Source organism: Bos indicus x Bos taurus, chromosome 13, assembly GCF_003369695.1.
Source record: "Bos indicus x Bos taurus breed Angus x Brahman F1 hybrid chromosome 13, Bos_hybrid_MaternalHap_v2.0, whole genome shotgun sequence".
NCBI classification, from domain to species: Eukaryota; Metazoa; Chordata; class Mammalia; order Artiodactyla; family Bovidae; genus Bos; species Bos indicus x Bos taurus.
The window spans coordinates 22,920,614-22,947,031 of NC_040088.1; the positions used below are offsets into that span (position 1 = coordinate 22,920,614).

Below are 26,418 nucleotides of genomic sequence, written 5' to 3' on the forward strand. Positions count from 1 at the left end.
ACCAGTGAAAAGTCACTCCTAGTATGATACTATTAATTCTCTCACCTTAAACTTTTAAAAAGATAATACTTGATTTCTATAATGTGAAGGAGAAAAAGTTTGGTCAACAAGTAGGTCAGCTGAACTCTGCCTTGGAGAAACTACCAATTGCCTATAACCCAATGTAAATATTTGTTACAATGACAGCAGTTCCTTTTTCTTAATAATTCTACAGGAATTGTTTCCTTTGAAAAGCTAGATGGCTTAGATCTCTATTAAGGAACAACTAAATAATACAGTACCATTTTAAATTATCCATTTTAGGAGTTCAAAGAAATTTGGGTGTATGAAGACACTAACATTCTTATGAAACAAACTTGGTCCAGGTCACCCAACGAATTAATTGTGACAGACCAAGGATCAAATCCAATTCTCATTTTAAATTAAGGATCACAAGCATTACTTAAAACAGTAAGTCCTTACCTAATCCAATGCCAAATCACGTAATTCTGTTTCTGAACTTATACAAATTGTACTGTAATATTTATGCAAAAGATGTCAAACAATTGTCAAAACAATTATCATAAACATAACAGTTAACATCTTTTGGGCACTTACTGTGTTAGGTGCTATGCTAAATGTGTTATGTGTTACCTCAATCAATCCTCACAATGACTGCATGAAGAAAATGAGGCAGAGAGAGATAACCTATGTAAGGTAAAATATAGAAAAAGGACAGGATGGAGGTACACAGAGAATATATTCTTAAAGCCACAAATCCCCACTGCCTGGACCAGGATTCTAGGCCAGCTGTAGGACTGAGATGCTTGGTTTAGTCACTTAACCTTCAGGTGGCCCAATTTCCTTTACTCTAAACCTAAAAGTCACACAGATAATCACAAAAGTCCTTCATATCCTGAAATGCTCTAATTTTGTAATCATGTTTCTATTCAGGTAACTAACTCAAAGAGAAACTGTCTTATTTCCTCCATCCTCTGAAGTTCCCTTCACTAAAGTTGAGAGTCCACATTTTATGTATCTAATCAGTAACATACGGATAAACAACAATAAAGCCTTTCTTAAAAGTCAGAAGTCTTTTCTGCAATTATGATTCCAAAATCGTATTTTTTTTAAACTGTTTTGGCTTTTTTAGAAATTAATAGTTGATTTACGGTGTTACAGTAGTTGCAGGTGTATAGCAAGGTGATTTAGTTATACACACATACCCAAGTCTTATTTATGGCTGCTACAGGTCTTCACTGCTGTGCATGGGCTTCCTCTAGTAGACGTGAGAGCAGGCTATTCACTGCGGTCTTTTCTCGTTGGGGAGCAGAGGATCTAGGCGCACTCACTCCAGTAGTTGCAGCATGCAGGCTCAGCAGTCATGGTGCATAGACTTAGTTGCTCTGTGGCATGTGGAATCTAGACCAGGAATGGAACCCGTGTCCCCTTTACTGGCAGGCATATTCCTATATACTGTACAACCAGGCAAGTCCCCAAATCTTATTCTTAGCCCCAAGTGGCCAGTGACAATGACTGGACTTCCCTGGTGGTCCAATGGTTGAGAATCTGTCTGCCAATGCAGCAGACACGGGTTCGATCCCTGGTCCAGGAAGTTTCCACATGCTGTGGGGCAACCTAGCCTGTGCCCTAGAGCCTGTCCTCTGCTACAGGAGAAGCTACCTCAATGAAAAGCCTGTGTATCGCAACTAGAGAAAGTCCATGCAGCAACAAAAGTCCAGCTCAGCCAAAAAAAAAAAGGGGGGGGGGGAGGCAATGACAGGGAGAAAAGACCTTGTAACAATTTCGGGTTGGGGTAGGAAGTGTGAAAGAACAGACTACTGTACATAGGTGGTTATCAATTCCTAAAAAATAATCACCCATTTTCAGCTCTTCGAAAAAAACAGAAAGTCTTTAAAGGATTGTCAAATAAACTCGATGCTTTATTCAGCTAATAAAGATGAAGGAATTATCCAGGATGCTTATTATAGGCATGGAAGAATCATCAATTTATAGAAATTCTACCAAAATGGCCTAGAACTCTAGAATCTATGTTTTACCAAGCTGTTCATCTAGCCCCTTCAAACTTCATCTAATGACACATGACATCTAGGAAGTGTGTAAGGATGTGTAAAGATGCTTACACATCGAGGAAGAAGCCTGCTGCTGCTAAGTTGCCTCAGTCGTGTCCGACTCTGTGCGACCCCATAGACAGCAGCCCACCAGGCTCCCCCGTCCCTGGGATTCTCCAGGCAAGAACACTGGAGTGGGTTGCCATTTCCTTCTCCAATGCAGGAAAGTGAAAAGTGAAAGTGAAGTCGCTCAGTCGTGTCCAACTCTTAGTGACCCCATGGACTGTAGCCCACCAGGCTCCTCCATCCATGGGATTTTCCAGGCAAGAGTACTGGAGTGGGGTGCCATTGCCTTCTCCAGGAAGAAGCCTAGGTTCCACTTAACACCATTATTCTGTGAGGTCTTCCAGGACCAAATTTCCACTTTACAGAATAATCTCTGCTGTCTTTGTTCTCCAGAAAATAATCCCTGAAAGATTCTTAAATAAAGTAAGCAAAACCCCTCTAATTAGTTTTCTTTCAAAATTCCTAATTAGTTTCCTATTGTCACTGCAACAAACTACCACAAACATCAGTTCAGTTCAGTCGCTCAGTCGTGTCCAACTCTTTGTGACCCCATGAATCACAGCACCCCAGGCCTCCCTGTGCATCACCAACTCCCGGAGTTCACTCAAACTCATGTCCATCGAGTTGGTGATGCCACCCAGCCATGTCACCCTCTGTTGTCCCCTTCTCCTCCTGCCCCCAATCCCTCCCAGCATCAGTCTTTTCCAATGAGTCAACTCCAAAGTATTGGAGTTTCAGCTTTAGCATCAGTCCTTCCAATGAACACCCAGGACTGATCTCCTTTAGAATAGACTGGTTGGCTCTCATTGCAGTCCAAGGGACTCTGAAGAGTCTTCTTCAACACCACAGTTCAAAAGCATCAATTCTTTGCTGCTCAGCTTTCTTCACAGTCCAACTCTCACATCCATACATGACCACTGGAAAAACCATAGCCTTGACTAGACGGACCTTTGTTGGCAAAGTAATGTCTCTGCTTTTGAATATGCTATCTAAGTTGTCATAACTTTCCTTCCAAGGAGTAAGCGTCATAAAACAACACAATTTATTATCTCACAGTTTCTATAGACTAGAAGTGAGGTAGGGTTGGCTGGATTCTCTATTTAGGGTCCTGCAAGGCCAAAAATCATGGTGTCTGTAGGGCTATGTTCCTTGGTGGAAATTCTGGGGTAGGGAATCTGCTTTCAAGCTCATTCAGACTGCTGGCTGAAAGAGGTTCCTTTTGAGCACAGGACTAAGGTCCCTATTTCCTTGCTGGTTGTCAGCTGGTATTGATGGCATTCCTTCTTGTGCTTACTACGTGGCCCCCTCCAGGAATGGCAGGTTGAGTCCCTCTCATGCTTCAAATCTAACTCTAGCTGGACAAAGCTGTCTGCTTTCATGTGAACAGATTGGACCTACCTACCCAGAAAATCCAGGATAACCATTTTGTTAGAATTCTTAAACCACAGTTATATCCGAAAAGTCCCTTTTGCCACAAAACAGTAACAAACTCAGATTCCAGAGGATCTTTGGAATAGAGTCCACCCTAATGGCCTCCAAAGACTTATACCTCTCCCAAATGCAAAAACCATCCAATTCATCATAAGGTCTCATTTCATTAAAGCATCAACTCAAAGTCCATAAATTTCATCTAAAGTTCATCAATTCAAAACTCCCAAATCTCACCATGTAAAGCAGGTATGGATGAAGCTCTGGGTATAAAACATTAAGTGCAACACCCTGGAGCACAATTTCTAAAAAAAACACCAAAAAAGACAACTAGTTATCTGCTCCCAATCTGTAATGGTGAGACAAGCATAAGGCAATAGTCAAAAACATTCCAGTTCAAACAGGGAATATAACTATTAAAGAAAGCAGGCAAAACATAAGGGAAAGTGGATCCATCGGTCTAAAGCAGTTTCAAAATGTGGGCAAACTCCATTACATTTCAAACCCAGGGAAATCTCTTCTGTAACCTTCAGTTCTACCTCTTTGGGCTCTTGGTTCCAGCCTCTAAGTCACCCTTTTTTAAAAGAAAAGAAACACGTTCATATCTCTAGTTTTACCAGCCTGCTTCTTACTAGTTAAAAAAAAATCTGGGGGAGGGGAGTGGTTGAGAGCCCCCCTTTAATTTCCTACTCTATGTTTTTCAATCAAGCGGACATTCTGTTAGTAATAAAATGCTCAAGAACTTAGAGGGCTTCACGTGAATTTCACAGGAGCTCACCATTAGACCTACATCTACAAATAAACCAATACTTCGCTTGGAAATCTCCTCAGCTAAACATCCAAGTTCATCACTTTTAAGTTTTCTTTTCCACATGACCTCAGAACACAATTCTAAGTTCATTTGCCACTATGTAAAAAGATCCTCTTTTCTCCAGTTTCCAATGTATACCTCACTTCCACTTGAGTCATTACTCTAATAATCTGTTTCTAGGCCTTTTCTATCTCACGCTCCTCAAAACACTGCTGGCCTCTTCTACTGCCACTTCCAACGTTTTTAGGTAAAAGTACCCTATTTCTGGTACAAAAATGTATACCAGTGTTCTACTGCTGCCGTAACAAAACCACAAACATGGTGGCTTAAACCAACAGAAATTTATTATCTCATAGTTTCTGTAGGTCAGAAGTTAGGTGGGCTTGGCTAGGTCTTCTGCTCAGGGTTTCATATGGTCAAAATCAAGGTGTTATCCTTGTTGGAAATTGGGAAGAATCCACTTTCAAGCTCATTCAGGTTGTTGGCCAACTTCAGTTCCTTGTGGTTGTAGGACTGTGGTCTCCATTTCCTTCTTGGCTATCAGCCGGGGCTGGTCTTTGTTACTAGAGGCTCCCTGCATTCCTTCTCATGCTTTCCATGTAACTCCCTCTAGCAACTGCAAATGGAGTCCCTCTCATGATTCAATTCTCTCTGATTTCCCCTTCTGCCCCATCTCTCTTGACTCCCAGCTGGAGAAAGTTCTCTGCTTTTAAGGGCGCATGTGATTAGATTGGGCCTACCCACAAATCCAGGATAATCTCCCTGTTGTAAGATGTTTAACCCTAATAGCATCTGCAAAGGCCTTTTGCCATGTAACATATTTACAGATCCAGGAATTAAGAGTTTGGACATCTTAAGGGTGGTAGTGGTGGTCATTCTGCCCACTACAACTCCAAACCCTAAGTAAAGCTTTAAACTCAGTTCCCAAAGAAAATTTCTTTCTCCAACAGTGTGTGAAGTAAAGGTATATGTTCAGAGACAGAGACAACAGTAAAACCAAGGACTCATCCTGGAAGAGACTGGCTAAGCAAAAGAGATTAAAAATATACTTGTTTCATCCCTAAACAGTTATGCAATTAACACACTAGGTAGAAACTCACCCTTTGCTCTCCCTTAAACGTGTGCTTCTCTTCTCTACTGTATTCCATATAAAAGGATGTAACTAGACATATTTGGGTTTTGCTTTTTAAAAAAAGTTACCCCGGGGTGACCTAATTTTGTAATCAGTTGATAAACTTATCTAAGCAAACCTGAAATATTTTCATTCTTCAAGGCACACCCCCTCCTCCAACAGCAAACGAAAGTCAAGTATTTCAAAGTCACAGAAGGACAAACCTGTCTAGGTAAAACTGCAGGTGAACTTTTAAAAAACCACGAGGGAGAACTAGCATTGGTCCTGGTGTTTCAGCTCAAGGTCCACCTAGACAGTTAAGCCAAGTGACTTAGAACAAAACACTACAACAGCTACAAATATAATATTCTGAAGCCTTGCCTACTCTCAGATTATTGACCACACACTTTACCTAGATTGGAGGAACCTCATACCAAGTAGGCCCTTTAAGAAAAGCGACACGTAAGGTCTATCGAGCACTCACGACCTGCCAGGCACTGTAGTAAGCACCTGACACAAATTATCTTATTCACTCACCACAAACTTATCCTCTAAGAAATATTATCATCCCCATTTTACAGACAGAAAAACAGAGATTTAGAGAAGTTAGGTCACACAGGCAAACAGCAGTGGCACTTCTAATTGGGAATCCAGAGATGTACTGCCACTCCTTAGATGGAATGGACTCTTCCGACTCTTAGAAAAATCTTCCCTTTCTAGCTTTCTTTCCATTTCCTCTCTGCACGCCCACTTCTCATAGAATTTAGCAGTTGAAAAGGTAATCAGGCCTCCCCAATTAATTTGCCACCTCCTTGCCAGAACTCTTTCCTTCTCACAATAGCAAGAGCCAAGAAGCAACTTCTCCTGACCTCGACTTTGCTTCCCAAAAACAAACTACATAAGCTCCACCCTTCACCTGCCAAGGCAAGAAATGTTCCAATGCTGCAAAAACAAAAACACAATCGAAAAACAAAAATAAAAGTCCTACTCTTCAGAAGGTCACAAACTAACATGTAAACTCAGCCAATCTTTCATTCTATGTACCTCTCGTCTTCCACCCAAGCTCCCAACTAACCCTTAACTCCAACTCCACCCGTTCTGCCCCACTTCTAGGTACCCTTCCCCTTTATCTTCAATGACCTCGCCCCGGGTCGCCTCCACCTTGCACCCCAGTGTGCAGGTGGGAAGCCCTGCCTCGCCCAGAGGGACCTTAGGAGGCCCCCACTCCAGCAGCTCTGCTCCACAGGAAGGTCCACCCGAGCCTACACTGAGGGCATCAGTCCCCTAGACACCCTCCCCCAGCATCCCCCACTGCGGCCCCACCCCTCAAGCTCCCTTCCCCCTCTGGCGACCCCCTTCTCCAAGTTGCCCCCTAGTCCCCGCCCCAGTCCAACCCTCTCCCCAGCCATAAGCTAGACTCTAGAGCCAGCTCCCATCCTCACATCAACCTCTGCCCCCAAAGCTTCCCTCCCCGCCCTGGGGAGTGGCCCCAGGCCTCTCCGATGAGCTGCAGGGGCCTCGGATGGTGAGGGGGGGAGGGTGGGGGGCAGGGGAAGGCGAAGGGCCGCTCCGGAGTCTGCTGGAGGCGTGAGAGGCGGCCGCGCCCCGCTGCCCCGTCTGGGCCCACCCGCACCCCACAACGACCTCGTCTGGCAGCTCCCACGGTACCTGGGGTGGAAGCGGCAGCGGCGGCGGCCGCTCTCCCCTCTCCTCACACAGACAATATGGCGGCGGCGGAGGAGGAGACACACGGCTCGGCCGCCAGCCGCAGGGACCAGAGCGAGGCTGCAGCCTTCGCTGCCGGAAGCGGAAACCCCCCTCCGACCGGGAGGCGGGGAGGGACCGCTTCCGACTCCTCCCCCAGCGGAGTCTCGCAGAGTGCGGCCATGCTGGGATGTCTCATTGAATCCCCAGGGGTTCAGTTCTGAACTGCGGCGCAAAATGGAAGGCATTCTTATCGTAAATCATAATAAGGAGACTTGCAATAATTAAGCGAACTTTATTGCAGTACTGTACGAGCTGATGAGAGAGAGAACACTAACCTCCCCCTAAGTGTACAATTGGTTTGACCTCAGGTAAGATGGCGGTCCCTAGGTTTCCTGCATTTCATCCAGTTGGCAAGTCCTACAGTCTGCAAGCCGGTCCGCCTTTCGTGAAAAGAAGCATGCGCGACCTGCAGAGCTGGAGAGCGAAGCATTTTGGGAGTTGAAGTCTCCTACACTGGTCCCTCGTCTAGGCTCGGGGTTCCAGCAGCACATTTTTTTCTGCTCACACTTCGAGTTCCGGGACAAGTGAACGAAAGTTGGACCCCAGGAGTGGGGTGGCGCAGGAGTCGAGAAGTGACGGTACTAGCCCTCTGGAGACTTAGACCCAGTTCCTGCTCTTACAGGAGTCCTAGCCAGAGCTGCCCTAGCCAGAATAAAATATTTTCTCTCTTCGATCTGCCTCTCCACCCCACTTTACCGGGCAACCGCCCCAAGGCAGGTGTAGGACACTTTCTATTGTGCAGAACTGATTATGACGTCCTCTTGGTTGAACATCTCCCAAGACTTTCCTTTGTGCACCAAAAAAGAGCCCAAGCTCTTCTCTTAACATCGGAGTTCCTGCATAATTTGGACACTACTGCCATCCTTTCTCCCCCCACCGCCCCAAGCCACTTCTGCTGCTCTCATAAGAATTTCCTGAGGCTCCCACTCACTAAAACTGCAGACTGTTCCTGGATTTCTTCTGTGTTGCCTCCCTCCCTTTGCACTGGCAATTACTTCTGGTACTACCACCTCCTTGACCGGCTAACTTCGGTATGTCCGTTGAACCAATCCAAGGATCATTTCCTCTGGGGTTCTTCCCTCCCTTTGTTGTTCAGTTGCTAAGTTGTGTCCGACTCTTTGCGACCCTATGGACTGCAGCCCACCAGGCCTCCCTGTCCTTCACCGTCTGTGGCCTGCTTCTTCCATCAGACTGTGACCTTCCAGTGGACAGGGCTGAGTCTGACGGTCACCCTGTTCTGTTCCCTGCAGGCCCTGCTGAAAGCTGGTGTGTGTGTTACTGAGAGGAATTCAAGTGTTTGCCTCACCTTTGGTGGAGCAGAGGTGTGAGGTCTGGAACAAGGGTGAGAAGGCTGGGTTATTTTGGTACCTGTTTTTATCCCTGAGCTGCCTCAGAATAGCTGCTTGACCCAGGGGGTGGGCCTCCCCACCTTCTCCAGTTCTCCTTTCACAGCTCTTCAGCTGACTGGCACCTCTGCTGTCAAAGAGACAGTCTCCTCCCCTCCAGGGATGGAGTGGTGGCAGCTTCAGACATACAGTGGTGGCCTCGGGGAGGTGGCTGTGACCTTTTCTGGGCCTTTTCTGTCTGTCAGAGAGGTCTGTGGCATTTGACCTCAGTGGACTGAAAGTCCACGGTAATGACTCTCTGAGTGCCCTCATGCTAGTTCAGTTCAGTTCAGTTGCTCAGTCATGTCCAACTCTTTGCGACCCCATGGAGTGCAGCACACCAGGCTTCCCTGTCTGTCACCAGCTACTGGAGCCTACTCAAACTCATGTCCATTGTGTCGGTGATGCCATCCAACCACTTCATCCTCTGTCATCCCCTTCTCCCGCCTTCAGTCCTTCCCAGCATCAGGGTCTTTTCCAATGAGTAGGTTTGCATCAAGTGGCCAAAGTATTGGAGTTCAAGCTAGTTACTTCTGCTTTATGAGTCTTAGTTTCACAGGTTAAACAAGATGATTCTAGGTTTCTGTGAAGTTATCTTCCAGGAAATGAGGCCTTCATTTAGCTTTTCAGGTGTCTTTCCACTCTCTGGTTCCTTTTCACTATCTTTACTCACATTTATTCAGTTCATACCCTTTCATCACTTGCCATGAGACAGATAGTGTGCTAGATGCTGAGAATGTGGTTCTTGTAAAACTCACGTAAAGTGATAACAAATAATGCACAGGTAAACAAGTGAACAAATGCCATGAAGGAAAAAGATAAGTAGGTATGAGGGGAGAACTTTAGCTTGAGTGGTTCAGAAGGTCCCTCTGAGGGAAAGACAGAACAAAAGTCCTGAGGCAGGAAAGAGCTTGATAAGTTCGAGGAAGGAGGCCAGGGCAGCCAAAGCATTCTGAGTGAAGGAAAGAAGAGTAGGAAATAAGGTGGGAAAGGTGGCCAGGGCATTCAGGCCATGGTTAGGAGTCTGGAATTTCATCTGAAAAGAGTAGGGGTAGGTCCCAGGGTGTAACCGTCAGGAGACCTTTTCAATAATCTCAGCAGCTCCCATAGCCTCAGTTCTTCATTCTACCCAATTCCAGCCTCCATGTGTGATATGATTCAGAGGGCTCACCCAGACACACACATGTAGGTCACAGTTGAGACCCAACCCCTGCTATCTTCCAGGCCGGCCTGGTATAGGTCTCTGATTCCAAAAAGTCCTCAATCTCCAATGTTCAGTAGTTATGGCGCCTCCAAAAACAGTTATCTTTAATACTAATTCCTCCTGTCCCTCCATAGTACAGCTCTCAGACTAAACTTTCTTCAAACAATAACAATAGCCACAGCCCTAGTTAAAATGTTCACAGTACTTGTCCTGTGCCACACACTGAATGTTCATCATCTCATTTTATACTCACATCAGCCTAGTGAGGTAGGAACTAAAAGTATCCCACTGTACAGAGGTGGAAACTGAGGTTCAGTCAGGTTGCAGGACATACACAAGATCACTTAAGAAATGGAGCTTACATTCCAACCAGAGCCATAGGCACTGCATAAGAACCTCAGCATATCAACTTTCTATTTTTGCTTAACAAATCATCCCAAAACAGTAATTTAAAATGACAGTAATTTTTTGCTTATATTTGTGTGGATTGGTAACTTGGACATGTCTCAGCTGGGACAGCTCTTTTTGGCTGTACATGGTTTTGCCTGGGCTTACTGCTGCATTGCAGTCAGTTTGCAAGTCAGCAAACTCATTAATCATACATATATGGTCTCATTCACGAGTCTGGCAGATGGCTGGGGCTGCTGGCTTGAGAGCCTAGGTTCTTCTCCACGTGGCTTCAACAAGCTAGCTCAGGCTTCCTCATGATGGCCTCTGAAAGGAAAACACCAAAGCAACAAGGCCTCTTGAGGCCTAGGTTCTGAAGTGCTCTGAAGTGCTATAGCATCATCTTCACTACATTTTATTGATCAATGCCTATCACATGTCCAACTCAGATTCAAGAAGACTAGAAATAGTCTCTTGATGGAAAAGACAACAGAGTCATATTGCAGAGTCAAGTATGTGGGGTGGGGGAATCATTGTGACCATCTTTATGAACAACACAGCACACTAAATGACCATGGGTACAGAACTGGTTATGTAAATTATGGTATAGCTAAACATGGAGCTATTAATAGGGAGAGCTAATATGTTTTGAGCTCTTAATATGTCAGACTGTATAAGATGCTTTATGTGTATTAACTCATTTAATCCTCATAATGGCTCTGTGTGACAGGTACATGTTTATCTGCAGCTACAAATTAAATACACCAAGTCTCAGGTTAAGCCACGTGTGCAAGATCCCACAGCTAGTAAGTGGCAAAGTCGTTAAAAGTGATTTCTGGACATAGAAAACTGGCCTTGCCATACTAGTGTGTGATAAAAAGCAAGAGACAAAAGTTTGGTGAGAACGCATTTAAAAAAACTTTTAAAAACAGGTATATGTATAAGTATTATGTGGTTTTGGACATAGTTCAGCAAAGATTTACCATAAACTCTTAATGGAACTTATTTCAGGAGAAAGGAAGAGGAGGAAACTTTTACTTTAAACCCTTTGCACAGTGTGAATTTTTTGTTTGATTTTTTTCTTTGTACAACAAAGATAACTTTATTTCTACATGTAGCAAAATGGAAACATATCCACACACATAAAAAACAAACTTCCGGTCACCAAAGGGGAGTGGGGGAAGAAATGAATTAGGAGTGAGAGATTAACGGGCTTCCCAGGTGGCACTAGTGGTAAAGAACCCGCCTGCCACTGCAGGAGACGTAAGAGATGCAGGTTATATCCCTGGGTTGGGAAGATACTCTGGAGGAGGGCACGGCAACCCACTCTAGAATTCTCGCCTGGAGAATTCCGTGTTCAGAGAAGCCTGGCAGGCTACAGTCCATGGGGTTGCAAAGAGTCGGACATGACTGAGCAACTGAGATTAACAGATGCACACTATCATATATAAAATAAACAAGGATTTATTATGTAGCATAGGGAACTATATTCAATATCTTACAATAACCTGTAGTGGAAAAGAATCTGGAAAAGATATATATATATATATATATATAAAACTGAATCACTTTGCTGTACATGTGAAACTAACACAATATTGTAAATCAACTATACTTCCATTAAAAAAAGAAAGAATCCTGAAAAAAAAAGGCAATCAGTATATTATCCTAACAGGAAACAAATACAAAAGTTATATGTCATGCTATATCCTCTCCCCTTTCTTTCTTCCTTCTCTTTCTCTCTTAACAGATAAGGAAACTAAGGCTCAGAGAGGTCAAATAACTTCTCCAAGATTTACTACTAGTAAATGACAGAGCTGGAATCCAGTCAAGTTGGAGTCAAGGTTACACATGCCATGTATCTGAGACCAAGATGTTTGGACTTTCTCTGAAGGTGATGCAATGCCACTGAAAACTCTTGAGCAGGAAAGGAGCCGTGTGCAGAGCCCGTGGGAGAGGGAGAGAGGAGGGGCCCCTGCAACAGTCACACAATTTCAGGTCAGAATTGACAAGGGGCTGGGCTGGGGTAGGGTCAGAAAAGGAAAGCGGGGACTTCCCTGGTGGTCCAGTGGTTGAGAATCCACAAGGCAATGCAGGGGACATGGTTTCAATCTCTGGTCAGGGAGGGAACTAAGACCTCACGTGCCATGGAACAACAAAGCCCGCTAGCTGCAGCTACTGAAGCCCACGCACTCTGGAGCCCGCATGGCACAACCAGAGAGCCCGAGTGCACGACTAAGACCTGATGCAGCCAAATACATATTTTTTTAAAAATCAGTAAATGTAAAAACCAAATGAAAGACAGAAGAGACAAGTACACATATATACACAATGGAATATTAGTCTGCCATTAAAGAATGAAATATTGCCATTTGCAGCAACATGAATGGACATAGAGATTATCATACTAAGTGAAATAAGTTGGAGAAAGAGAAATATTATATGACATCACTTATTTGTGGAAATGAAAAATAACACATATGTGTATGTATGTATGCTGTATCTTTCTTATCTATTGGTCTGTTGATACTTAGGTTTTTCCCATTTCTTGGCTAAATAGTACCACTATGAACATTGGGGTGCAGCATGACAAATCTTGCAGCAAATTAGATTACTATTCAATGACTCAGTCTCTCCCCCAGTTAGGACTGATTGATACTCTCTGTTGATATTAAATGTGGCCACGCAGTTTGCTTTGGCCAGTGGAATGTGGATGAAAATGACAATGTGCACGTTCAGCCAAGGCCTTAAGAGATCTCTCATGTTTCCAGCTGCCTCCTTGGAATTTCCATCTCTGTCACAAGGATGGGGCTGTCAATAGTGTATTCCATCTTTTGAAACAGTGTCAAAGTTGCCATAGAAAAGTCTAGGATAAGGATAGTTTCGTAGTTTAGTGTTTTGTTTGTATTATTATTTTTGGCTGACTGAGCCACACAGCTTGCATAATCTTAGTTCCCTGATCAGGGATTGAACCTGGGCCCCTGGCAGTGAGAGTGCCGAGTCCTAACCATTGGACTGCCAGGGAGTTCCCAGTATCAAATTTTAGGTTGTATTTTTGTTTATTTATTTAGCTGTGCCAGGTCTTCATCACTGCATGTGGGATCTCCAGTTTCTGTTGTGGCGTGTGAACTCTTAGCTGCAGCATGTGGGATCTAGTTCCCTGACCAGGGATCAAACCTGGGCCCCCTGAATTGGGAGAGAAGAGTCTTAGCCACGGGGAAGCCTCCAGGGAAGTCTCCTCTTTTGCATGTATTATTTTTTTTCCCATGAACTCTTTCTTTTTTGAATGTCAGGAAACTAAACAGGTAGGAAGAGAATGCTCTGTGTCAATGTAGGAAAGCAATAGTTTCTATCCAAATCCCTAACATCAAATCCAGAAGAATAAGAGACACATGTAGTAGTTAAACCCAGCAGAGCCCAGCTGAGATCAGCCAAACCCCAAATGCAGGTGGAAGAGGGAGAAATTAGCATTTGCTGCCGTAAGGCATAGGTATTTGGGATGGTTTGTTATGTAGCATTACTATTATGCTATACCCACCTCTGAAGGCCCTTGTTAGGATTAAATGAGTGATAACAGCATGTGTGTGCTCAGTAACTCAGTTGTGTCTGACTCTGCAACCCCATGAACTGTATGCAGCCCACCCGCCAGGCTCCTGTCCATGGAATTTTCCAGGCAAGAACACTGGAGTGGATTGCTATTCCATCTCCAGGCAGTCTTCCCTACCCAGGGATCGAACCTCCATCCCCTGCGTTGGCTGGTGGATTCTTTACCACTGCACCACCTGGGAAGCCCCCGAGTGGTACAGTAAAGCCCTTAAAAATATGTTGACATATAACAAGAGTAAAGTCAGCGTGAGTGATTATTATGGGGGTGCCACTGGGGACAGAGAAGTCCCTGTTCTCACAGGTCTCCTGCTTTGTAGAGAGATATGTGCTCTGTCAGATGGTGACGAGCACTATGAAGGAAAACAAGGCAGCGAAGGGAGAAGGGAGTGCTATAGTGTAAATTCAAACAGATAGTCGATGGAAGCCTTGCTTAAGGAAACACGGAAGAGGTGAGGCAGGGAGTCGCAGGGGTATATGGGAGTAGATTGTTCCAAGCAGAGAATAGGCAAAGATCGTGAAGTGGACTCATGCCTGGTGGGTTTAAGGAAAAGCCAGTAGACAGGATGGCTGAGCTGAATAAGCAAGGGAAAGATGATGTCAGGGAGATTCCCCTGGGACTAGTTCATGCACACCTTTGTGGGTCATTGTAAGGACTTTGGCTTCTGGTATGAGTGAGGTGGACCATGTTGGAGAGTTTTGACCAGAGAAAGGACAGGACTTAATTTGCATTTTTACAGGATCTCATCTCTGTAACTGATGGGTGTAGAACAAATGGGATATGAGTGAGCTGAAGCAGAGAGACCAGATAAGAGGCTGCTGCCACAGTCCAGACAAAAGATGGTGATGGTTTGAACCAAAGTTTGACTTTGGGATTATTATGAAGGTAATAAATGGGGTTATTATGAAATTAATATACATTTTGGAGCAGATTGATGATGGAGTGTTTGAGAAAGAGGAATTGAGGATGACTCCAAGGTTTTTGCCCAGAAGAATTGCAAGAAGGAATTTGCCATTAACTGAGATGTAGAAGTCTGTAGAAGGAGAACTTTTTTTTTTGCAGGGGAAAGGAGAGGAGAATTAGCAGTTCTATTAATATCTGGAACTTGTTAAATTTAAGGCACCTGTCAGATTTCCAAGTGAAGAGGTCTAGTTAGAAGTTGCATTTATGAATCTGAGTCCAGGTTGGAGTTATAATTTTGATAGTTGTTATGGACTGACTTGTGTCTCCCCAGAATTTGTGTCAAAACTCAACACCCCAATGTGACTATGTTTGGAGATAGGGCCTTTTAAGAAGGTAATTAAGATTAAAAGAGGTCATGAGGGTTGGGCCTTAATTCAATAATCCTTAGAAGAAGACGAAGAGACATCTGAGTGGCTCCTCTGTCTTTCTGTGTGTGTGTGTGTGTGTGTGTGTGTGTGTGTATGTGTGTGCAGAAGACAGGCTGTGGGAAGGCACACAAAGAAGGTTGCAAACCAGGAAGAGAGTTCTTACAGAAACCAGCCCTACTGGCACCCTTATCTTGGACTTTCAACCTCCAGAACTCTGAGAAATTAAAAAAATTCTGTTTTTAAGCCACCCAGTCTGTGGTATCTTGTTATGGCAGCCTGAGTAGATTAACACAGGAGTCATCATTGTGAAAATGGTTTTTAAAGCCATGAGGCTGGGTGAGATCTCCAACAGAGTGAGCATAGACAGAGAAGAGGGCAGGGCTAAGGACTCAGACCCCGGGGCCCCCAACATTAAGAGACAAAGAACTAACAATGGAGCCTGAGATAGAGCAGCCAGTGAGGAAAATGGCCTGGGAACCAAGTGAGGAAAACATTTCAAGGCGGGGAGAATTTATGAACTGTGTCAAATGCTGCTGAGAGGTCCAGGAAGATGAAGATCAAGAACTGATTTAGCCAAGTGGAGGGCATTGTTACTTTGAAAGGAAAGAGTATAAATAGAAAAATGGGAGCAAGAGTCTGATTGGAGTAGGATTAAGAGAGTGTATATAAGATTAAGGTATAAACATACATACATACATACATATACACATAAGGGAAAGGAAAGCTCTTAACAGTAAAAGGACAACTAGTAAATGTAGAAAAAGAGGAATTAGAAATTTACCATTTGGCAACCATTCTAGTGGTAATTGTTTCAGGAGAGAATCATTAATGGATATTGCAATAATGGATTAAAGTTTGACAAGAAACAGGATATTTGCATAGTCCTGGAGTATCTCCTCACAGGGTACTTATTAATCACAAAGGGTAACATTGTAACTTGACAGTGAAGAAACCAATCAAGTGATGAAGTAAAGAATCACCAGTAATGGGGCAGATTGACCTGTCCCTCATATGGTGCACTGAGAGGGATGCAGCATACTTTCAGTGGTATTTCTGTTAAAGTGCATGGCTGAATCACGAGGAAATGTTGTTCAGTCACCAAGTTGTGTCTGACTCTTTGTGACCACATGGACAGCAGCAGGCCAGACTTCCCTGTCCTTCGCTATCTCCTGGAATTTGCTCAGATTCATGTTCATTGAGTTGATGATGCTGTCTAACCATCTCATCTTCTGTCACCCTCTTCTGCTCCTGCCCTCAGTCTTTCCCAGCATCAGAGTCTTTTCCAGTCAGTCATGGGCTCTTCTCAGGTGGCCAAAATATTGGAGCTTCAGCTTCAGCATCAATCCTTCCAACCCCTTCATGGTTGATTTCCTTTAGGATTGACTGGTTTGATCTCCTGTCCAAGGGACTCTCAAGAGTCTTCTCCAGCACAATTCAAAAGCATCAATTCTTCGGCACGCAGCCTTCTTTATGGTGCAACTCTCACATCCATACATGACTACTGGAAAAACCATAGCTTTGACTAGACCGACACTTTTTGGCAAAGTAATGTCTCTGCTTTTTAATATGCTGTCTAGATTTGTCAAAGCTTTTCTTCCAAGGAGCAAGGATCGTTGAATCTCATGGCTGCAGTTACTGTCCTCAATGATTTTGGAGCCCAAGATAATAAAGTTTATCACTGTTTCCATTGTTTCCCCATCTATTTGCCATGCAGTGATGGGACCAGATGCCATGATCTTAGTTCTTTGAATGTTGAGTTTTAAGCCAGCTTTTTCACTCTCCTCTTTCACCCTTATCAAGAGTCTCTTCAGTTCTTCTTTGCTTTCTGCCATTAGGGTGGTGTAATCTGCATATCTGAGGTTATTGACATTTCTCCTGGTAATCTTGGTTCCAGCTGGAGCTTCATCCAGCCTGGCATTTTGCATGATGTATTTTGCATATAAGTTAAATAAGCAGGATGACAATATACAGCCTTGATGTACTCCTTTCCCAATTTTGAATCAGCTCGTTGTTCCATGTCCAGTTCTAACTGTTGCTTCTTCACCTACATAAGGTTTCTCAGGAGACAGGTAAGGTGGTCTGGTATTCCTATTTCTTGAAGAATTTTCCGAAATTTGTTGTGATCCACATGGTCAAAGCCTTTAGCATGTAGTCAATGAAGCAGAAGTAGATGTTTTTCTGTAATTCCCTTATTTTTTCTATGATCCAACAGATGTTGGCAACTTGATCTCTGGTTCCTCTGCCTTTTCTAAATCCAGCTTCTACGTCTGGAAGTTCTCAGCTCATGCACTACTGAAACCTAGCCTGAAGGATTTTGAACATTACCTTGCTAGCTTGGAAATGAGTGCAATTGTGCGGTAGTTTGAGCATTCTTTGGCATTGCCTTTCTTTGGGATTGGAATGAAAATTACCTTTTCCAGTCCTGTGGCCACTGCTGAGTTTTCCAAATTTGCTGCCTGTTGAGTGCAGCCCTTTCACAGCATCATCTTTTAGGATTTGAACTAGCTCAGCTGGAATTCCATCACCTCCACTAGCTTTGTTCATAGTGATGCTTCCTAAGGCCACTTGACTTCACACTCCAGGCAGCCTAACTCTGCAACGAGAGAAGCCACCATGGTGAGAAGCCTGCACACCTCAACTAGGAAGTAGCCCAGCCTCACTCACCACAACTAGGGAAAGCCTGTGTGTTGCAACAAAGACCCAGAACAGCTAAATAGGAATAAAAAGCAACACATAAATATTTGGGCACAATATTGTCACAAAGTACAGTCAGTCCTCCATATCCAAAGATTCAATCAACCTCAGACTGAAAATATTTGGGAAAAAAAATTTTTTTTTTTCTTCAGAAAGACCTAAAAAGCAAAATGTGCATTTGCCACACACTGGCAACTATTTACTTGGCTTTGGGACTTCACTGGAGGTGCAGTGGTCAACTCCTTGCTTCCAATGCAGAGGGCTTGGGTTTGATCCCTGGAGGATCCCATGGATGGAGGAGCCTGGTGGGCTGCAGTCCATGGGGTCGCTAAGAGTCTGGACACGACTGAGTGACTTCACTTTCACTTTTCACTTTCCTGCATTGGAGAAGGCAATGGCAACCCACTCCAGTGTTCTTGCCTGGAGAATCCCAGGGACGGTGGAGCCTGGTGGGCTGCTGTCTATGGGGTCAAACAGAGTCGGACACGACTGAGGCGACTTAGCAGCAGCAGCAGCAGAAGGGAGCTAAGACCCTACATGCTCCAAACTGCAGCCAAAAATACAACAACCATCACCACCACCACCACCACCAAAATACATGACATTTACATAGTTTTAGGTATTATAAGTAATCTAGAGATGATTTGAAGTATATGGGAGGATGTATGTAGGGTATATGCAAATGCTACACCATTTTATATAATTTTATATATCCACAGACTTGAGCATCTGTGGATTTTGGTATCTGCAGGAGGTCCTGGAACCAATTCCTCCAGGGGATGACTTGTAGTTGGGAGGGCACGATTGTAAGTGGAATCACTGTGAATCTGTGTGCTGAATCAGGAGCTCCGACTACTCAAACACCACAACTGCATGGCTGTGATGGTCCAAAATGTGAGTGCCAGCTCTAGGTAAAGTTCCAAACCAAGCGCAGCCTGATCTGGTCCCAACTTATTTGCTTTCTTGGCAGATTCACTGTATATTAAAACCAAGCAAATACTGTGTTGGAAAAGGCAAAATTGTAGACAATAAAAAGATCAGTGGTTGCCAAGGATTTGGGGGAAGGGCAGGAGGGATGAATAGATGATGCATGGGCATTTTTAGGGCAGTGAAACCCTTCTCTATGATACTGTCACGTGAATACAGGGCTATGCATTTGTCAAAACCCACAGAACCTTGCAACATAAAAAGTGAATCTTAATGTAAACTATGGACTTCCGTGAATAATGATGTGTCAGTAAGGGTTCATCAGTTGTAACAAATGTATCACACTAATGCAAGATGTTAAAAATAGGAGAAACTGGGTTTGTTGGGGGGAGAAGTATGGAGGTACTTGGTGTAATTTCTGCACAAATTTTCTGCAAACCTAAAACTAAAATAAAGCCTATTAAAATGAACGAAACAAAACAAGCCTCCCAGAATTCCCTGGCAGTCCGGTGGTTAGGACTCCATGTTCCCTCTGCCAAGTGCCGAAGTTCAATCCCTGGGCTGAGGTTCAATATCTGGTTGGGGAACTAAGATCCCACAAGCCTCATGGCTCCACCAAAAAAGCAAAAGCAAAGCAACAACAAAAAACAACAACCCCCGCCCCCCCCCACAACACACACACTGTTTTCTGTGAAGTAGAATTTAGTCCCAGGCTCAGATTATTCCAAATAATATTTTCACCTATGCTAATTAATAATGGAATGTTTGAATACCGCATTTGACTTGGGATCCATTGCACAATGTCTGCACTCCTGCTTCCTCCTGTTCTTTGTCCAGGCCACACCCCGATCAGTGGTGCTGCCCAACGCCCCTGACAACACTGCCCCGTTTGAGATCTTGGCACTGGACCCTTGCCCTCTGTTCCTTGACCTTGAAGAACATCCTTTAAAACTCATAAGTACCTCTTGTTGACCTTGGGTGATGGAGGCTTGATAGCCAGATTGAAAAGTCTCCCTAGGGGCTTCCCTGATGGTCCAATGGTTAAGAATCTGCCTTCTAATGCAGGGGACACAGGTTCGATCCCTCATCAGAGAAATAAGATCCTATATGTCATGGAGCAGCTAAGCTCTCTTGCAACTAGAAAAAAGCCCACACGCAACAATGAAGACCTAGAGGAACCAAAAAAGAAAAAAAGTCTCCCTAGCCTCCAGAACTGCAGGGTTACTGGAGTTCCTCCAGCCTCTATCAACATAGCTCACACCTCAGCTTCCAGAACTCCTCCTTTCCGTATGAATCCCAGCCCCTTACTCATTGTATGAGCTTGAGTGAGGCATGTCATGTCACTTTACTAAGCCTCAGTCTCCCCATTGGTCAGAAAGAGGGTGGTAAACCTGTCTCACAGTATATGTATTTGTTTGGTAAATATCTGTTGAGCACCAACTGTGTGTATTGGAACTATAACGTGAACAGAATGAACATCCCTCCCTTATTGGAACGCATGGTCTCAGAAGGATAGACAAAAAATCAAATAAACGTATAAAACAATGTCAGGGAGGAAGAAAAAGAAGACAGGGTCGTAGAAATAGGGCTAGGGCTGCTTGGGTATAGTTAAGACTTCCTGAAGGAGGTGGCATTGGAATGAGATCTGACTGAAGTGGAATGAGCCATGCAAGTCTGCAGGGAGAACCTTCCAGGCATAACAGCAAGTACCAAAGCCCTGATATGCTTGGTGTGTTTGAGAAGCAAAAAGGAAGTAAGCTGGCAGGGAGTACATGAGTGAGAGGAGAGAAATGAGGACAGGAAGATAGGGAGAGAGCGAACCTGGCAAGGAATCTGGGCTTTATCCCGACTGTAGCAGGGAGAAAGCTTGAAGTTACTCACTGAGGAAGCCCTCCTATGTTGTGTTCCTTGCATATGAGAAAAGTGGGCAGGTACACTCTAAAGCCGCCCTCCTGTCCAGGACCACGGTCTGTGTCCTTTTGGTGGAAAATGTGCTTCCTTTTCCCAGCTGGCTGGTGATGGAATGTGTATCCAGGCTGTAGTTCCCATAACATAACACGAGGTGGCGACTTGGGGTCGCATTTCTAACTTGTGGGTTATTGATTCAAGTCTGAATATTCATTGGAAGAACCGGTGCTGAAGCTGAAGCTCCTATACTTTGGCTACGTGATGCGAAGAGCCAACTCATTGGAAAAGACCCTGATGCTGGGAAAGATTGAGGGCAAGAGGAGAAGGGGGCGACAAAGGATGAGATGGTTGGATGGCATCACCGACTCAATGGACGTGAGTCTGAGCAAACTCCAGGAGATGGTGAAGGACAGGGAAGCCTGGCGTGCTGCAGTTCATGGGGTCACAAAGAGTCGGACATGACTGAGTGGCTGAATGACAAAATTGATTCCAGCGCAGTGGTTACCAAACTTGTATGTCATCAAAATCACCCAGAGGGCTTGTTAAAACCCAGCTCTCAGTGTTTGATCTGTAGGTTTGGGGTTGGTCCCAAGAATCTGTATTTCTAACAAGTTCCAGGGGATGCTGATGCTGCCAGTTCAGGAACCTCACCATCAGAACCCCTGGTTGGAGCCCTGAGGTAGAAACCAAGACCGCCTCCCTTTCAGAGATGGGATAACAGAGGTGTCTGACCAAAACACTCCAGTACCTTCCCATCATGTTTAGAATTAAATCTAAGTCTCTGATCAGATTCACCTCCACTCTTACCACAAGTCCTGGTTTCTCTCCTCACCTCATCTCCTGCCACTAAGCAATGGCCACACTGTTTTGCTCCATGCCTTGAAGCTGGTTCCTGCATCACAGCCTTTGCGTGTGCTGTGCCTCTCGCCTGTGATGCCTTCCTCACAATCTTTTCCTTCGTTGGCATCCTCTCGTTCTTCATGCCCCAACTTGAATGTCCCCATTTGGAAAACTTTTCCTCTGCTGGCCCGGAAGCTGGCAGCCCTGCTCCTCTTCATCCCTGTGCTTTTCCTTTTGAGTGCTTGTGTTTGTGTGTGTGTTAGTCACTCAAGTTGTGTCCAACTCTCTGCAACCGCATGGACTGTAGCTCCCCTGTCCATGGGATTTTCTAGGCAAAAATACTGGAGTGGGTTGCCATTCCCTTCTTTCTCCAGGGCATCTTCCCCACCCAGGGACTGAGCCCAGATCTCCCACATTGCAGGCGGATTCTTTACCGTCTGAGCTACCAGAGAAGCCCAGCAACCTTATCTTGGTTGATTGTCTCCTGTTTAGATTCTAGGCTTTTGAAGGCAGGGACTGCTTTCTGCTTCATCCCAAGTACCCAGGACAGTGCTGGCAGCATGTAGGCCCCCCCAGGAAATAGTCATTGAATAAATAGAACTAAACACTTTTCCAGACCCTACCAGAGAGCCACTGGGTGAGCAGGGACTCCATGTAAAGGATATGGATCATGTGATGTTCAGCATCACCTCACCCTAGTCCCAACCCTGACGTTCAGAATGATCTGGAAGGAAATAAAGATAAGTAAAGGGACTTACCTGGTGGTCCATTGGTTAAGAATCTGCCTGCCAATGCAGGGGACATGGATTTGACCCCTGGTTCATGAAGAGTCCACATACTGAAGGCCAACTAAAGCCTGTGCACCACAACCACTGAAGCTCTTGCACTCTAGAGCCTGTGCTGTGCTACAAGAGAAGCAGTGAGAAGCCTGCACACCACAGCTTGAGAGTGCCCCCCCCACCGCACTTGCCACAACTAGAGAAAGCCTGAGAAGGCCCAGCACAGCCAAAAGCAAATAAATGAATTTTTTAAAAAAGATGAATAAGATGGTGTTTGTAAATAGTTTATAGCCTTTCAAGCATTCCTAGCTCACTGTCTACCTCATTTGGTATCATAAGGGCGGCTCAGAGGGACTCCCCCAGAGTTCTGGGTTTGGTGGGCAGAGACACTGCACAAATAATAAATCTGTAAATCCTTTCTACCTCTGTTATTGCATTGCACCCTCAGGTTAAAAAAAACTACCCCACACTCAGCAATAATGCAAAAGGAGAACTGCTTGTCCTTTCCGAAACATGCTGGAGCATCCTTTTAACAGGCCCACTCAAGGGTTATCTAAGTCTCTAGGGGAACAGATCTTTTCCTGACTTGTCATTTACTCATTTGCTAGGCCCCGAACACGGGGAAGTTCTGTGTTCACTGTAGGTTTATTTATGATTTTTGTCCAGTAGAAAAGGTCATCCTGAAGGTTGTAGTTGTTTTGCCCTGTAGGAGTTTAGGCAGTTTCACTCTGCAATCATTTTTCAGCATTTTGTCTTTCATTGATTATAAACTTTCTTACACTCTTTGAACCAGCTTAACAGCCCTGCTGATTGGTTAAATGCTAATAAATTACAGATAATTTTAGCATATGCTTACTTTTTTTTTTAAGCAAAGTCTCTATTTTCAAGGAAAAAGTACCTTTTCTCATTTTCTGTTCTTCACATAAATTTTAATTATTTCCAGGAACCAAAACTTCCTGAACCCCTTTCAGTGTTATCTAAAACTTGAACTTTCTCTATTTCTGGGTAAAATGAGCTGTGCAGTTCTATCACCCTTTTTGATTTCAAACTTTTTTTGACCAAAATAACAGTGCAACACCAACATTTCCTCTGTGCTTTTCATCTATGACACCAGCTCCTACACCTATGAAGTGTTTTACAGTCATGCCAGAACATGGAGCTACTCTCCCAAAGCACCAATAAGGAAGGGCTAGCTGAATTTCAGGCCATGATCAGGGCCATGATGTGCTCTGAGAGCCGAGCAAAGAGGAGCCACATGCCACCTCCTCTGCAACCCGGGTGGCCTTGCTGGGGGAGACGACTTATGCCTCTTGAGAGCAAGACACAGTTGGGCAGAATGTGAACCCAAGAGAGAGCAGGGAGGACACGCACTTAAAAAGCAAATTATTTATTTGCCTGCACAGGGTCTCAGTTGTGTCATTCAGGATCCTCACTGCAGCACACCGACTCTCTAGCAGTGAGTGGTGTGCAGGTTCAGTAGTGTGGGGCTCGGGTTTAGATGCCCCCAGCATGTAGGATCTTAATTCCCTGACCAGGGATCAAATCCACAACCCTTGCAGTGCAAGACGAATTCTTAAACACTGGACCACCAGGGAACCCCTTGGCACACGCTTACTTTTTATTTGTATGAGAGTTATGTCTTTAAGTTTTAAAAAATTAATCTTTGAGGACCATCTTTATGAGAGTGGCTGATCATCCCTGTATTCCAGATGAGTGTGTTGCGGCTCAGAGAGATACAACATTTGTCTCCATGAGCAAAAGTGAAGCCGGGTCTCGACCTTAGATTGGCCTGACCTCAGCGCTCCCTGTCCTTCAGCAATACCACACTCATGTGTGCAGTGCTGTTCTGGGCACTTTATAAACTCTTCCACTTAATTCTTGCAACTCAACAAACGGCATGTTGCTATCTGCATTTAAGGACTAGAATCGGGAAAGAAGTCACTCGATGTCACTGAACTCTTTGATGCCTTGGCAGCAATCCTTTTGGAATCCGATAGACCTGAGTTTCAACTCTGGCTCACAGCCTCTTTAGCTAAGTGACCTTAGGCAAGTTGTTCACCTAACTTCTCCGAGTCAAACTGTAACATGGGAATAAGAGCCCCTTCCATGTGGGGGCTGTTGGTAATACTGACGGGCAAATCTAGGCCTGGGGCCTCCAGGCTCACAGTGACACCAGCTTCTCTTGTTCTGGAATCCAGGGGGAAAGAGCAGTTGATTTGTTGCTGGCTCTTCCTGGTCTTCCCAGGTGGCCCTAGTGATAAAAAACCCTCCTGCCAATGCAGGAGATGCAAGAAATGCAGGTTCTATCCCTGGGTCGGAAAGATCCCCTGGAGTAGGAAATGACGACCCACTCCAGTATTCTTGCCTGGGAAATCCCACGGACAGAGGAGTCTGGTGAGCTACAGTCCATGCGGTCGCAAAGAGTAGGACATGACTGAAGCTTCTAAGCATGTTCCCGGGCTGACTGGCATAAGATCCTGGAAGGACAGACAAGTACCTGGTGAAAATGGGAGGGAGAAGCTGCTAGGCAGGATTGTGGGGGAGCTCAAAGGAGTCCCCAAGTTGAGCGCAGGTGTGGACTGCTGGGCCGGGACTCCAGTCAGTCAGCTGGGGACAGCAATGGAGCCTGGGCTTTGGGGTCAGGCAGCTGTAAGTTCTCTGAGCTCTAGCATCAGGATCTGTAAAATGGAATAATAATGACTCTTCCCTGTTTCAGATTATTGTGAGGCCTCTGAGGACAGTGGGCTTAGCTGGAGTGGTGCTATTCTAGGGTGTTCTCTGGGACCTCAACCCTTGTCTGTGGCCTTTCTAAAGCCTGAGGAGGTTATTGATCATGTACTGATAAGGATAATGATGGTAGAGAACATCTGGGATAGATTAGGGGCCACTAGGAGGTCCTCCTTCAGAGTTTTGGGTTTGTTGGGTCAGAAACATGGCACAATACCCAGCCAAGGGCCATTTAGGGCTTTGCAGTTTACAAAGATTTCCCCGCAGTGGCATCACGACCTCGTGTTAAGACAAACTCTCTGTGTCAAACCTTCTGTTAAAGGCCGGACAGGCTTTATCTTTTACTCTTCCAGGTGAAGTAGGTGGGTGTCTTGACCCTCATTTTTCACCTGAGAAGAATGAGGCACAGGAGGATTAAGTGACTTGCCTAAAACTACACAGATAAGAAGTGGCAGAGTAGGGACTGGAGCACAGACAGCCGAGTTCCCAAGCTGGCCTTTTGAGTGGAGAGCCCACACAGCAAGTTGGAGGCTTGGAGGCCTTTGGAAGGACCTGAGGATCCTCTGGCCACTCCTGCCTGGTCCTGTCCCACTGTGCCCCCTGGAAGTGGCTGCAGGGGAGAAGAGAGGATGGCCGGGGCGCTGAGCCTGAGGCAGAGGCTTTAGGGCGCAGGCCAGGGGAAAGAAAGGATGTAGGGAGGGCCTCTGTCCCTCCAGAGCAGCTGAAGGGAAGATAAAGTCCTAAGGAGATGTAGCTAGGGGCCCAGATGAGGAGGAAAGGAAGAGGCTGGGAGGCGGAAGATACAGCTGCAAGGGAGGAAGCAGAGTCTGGAGTCTCAGGGGAGAGTGGAAGGGGTGGGCTGGGGACAGGCCAGGCCCTTGGCCCAGGGTTCTGGACCCCTGCCACTCCAGACTCCACAGATGGGCCCTGTGGAGGGACCCTCAACAGATGCCCCTTTCACTCCTGCGCTGTGCAATGCTGGTGACACCAAGGTGAGCCCAGAGTCCCTGCCCTCAGTGGCTCACACAGTCTGAGCTCAGCTGAGTGACCGGATGGGCACTGTCCAGGGCATTCATTCATTCATTCAACAAATACCTATGAAGGGCTCACCGTGTGCCAGGCTGGGCTCCTAGTGGGAAATTAAGTCCCTCTGAGGAGGCACTAAGTTCCAATTCAAGGAGCCCCCAGTGCCACGAGGAGACAGACAAAACACAGGAAAGAAATCAGTGTACAATAACATCAGGTCAGGCTGTAAAGCCCAAGAGCTGTTTTATGAGGGTAGTCAGGGAGGGCCTCTCTGAAGTGACATTTGAACAAAGACCTGAAATCTTGGGGCAAAGGAACCTCACTCATGCCAGCATTGATTACTCTCTTAGTAAAATTCTGCCATCTTCTCTC

General features: G+C 45.2%; 1 protein-coding gene and 1 long non-coding RNA gene across 2 annotated transcripts in view; one reads left to right on the forward strand and one right to left on the reverse strand.

Moving 5' to 3' along the window:
• CSNK2A1 (casein kinase 2 alpha 1) overlaps nucleotides 1-7,254 on the reverse strand; it is a 59,343-nt gene extending 52,089 nt beyond the window's left edge. The window contains exon 1 of the mRNA XM_027558916.1: nucleotides 7,136-7,254. The gene's annotated coding sequence lies outside the window, so the exon portion shown is untranslated. The remainder of the gene's footprint in view (nucleotides 1-7,135) is intronic.
• An 84-nt stretch (nucleotides 7,255-7,338) lies between these two features.
• Nucleotides 7,339-12,281, forward strand: LOC113902795. The gene is made up of 3 exons (XR_003513916.1): nucleotides 7,339-8,265; nucleotides 8,485-8,576; nucleotides 11,961-12,281. It is a non-coding gene; the product is annotated as an uncharacterized LOC113902795 (long non-coding RNA).
• Nucleotides 12,282-26,418: the final 14,137 nt, after the last annotated feature.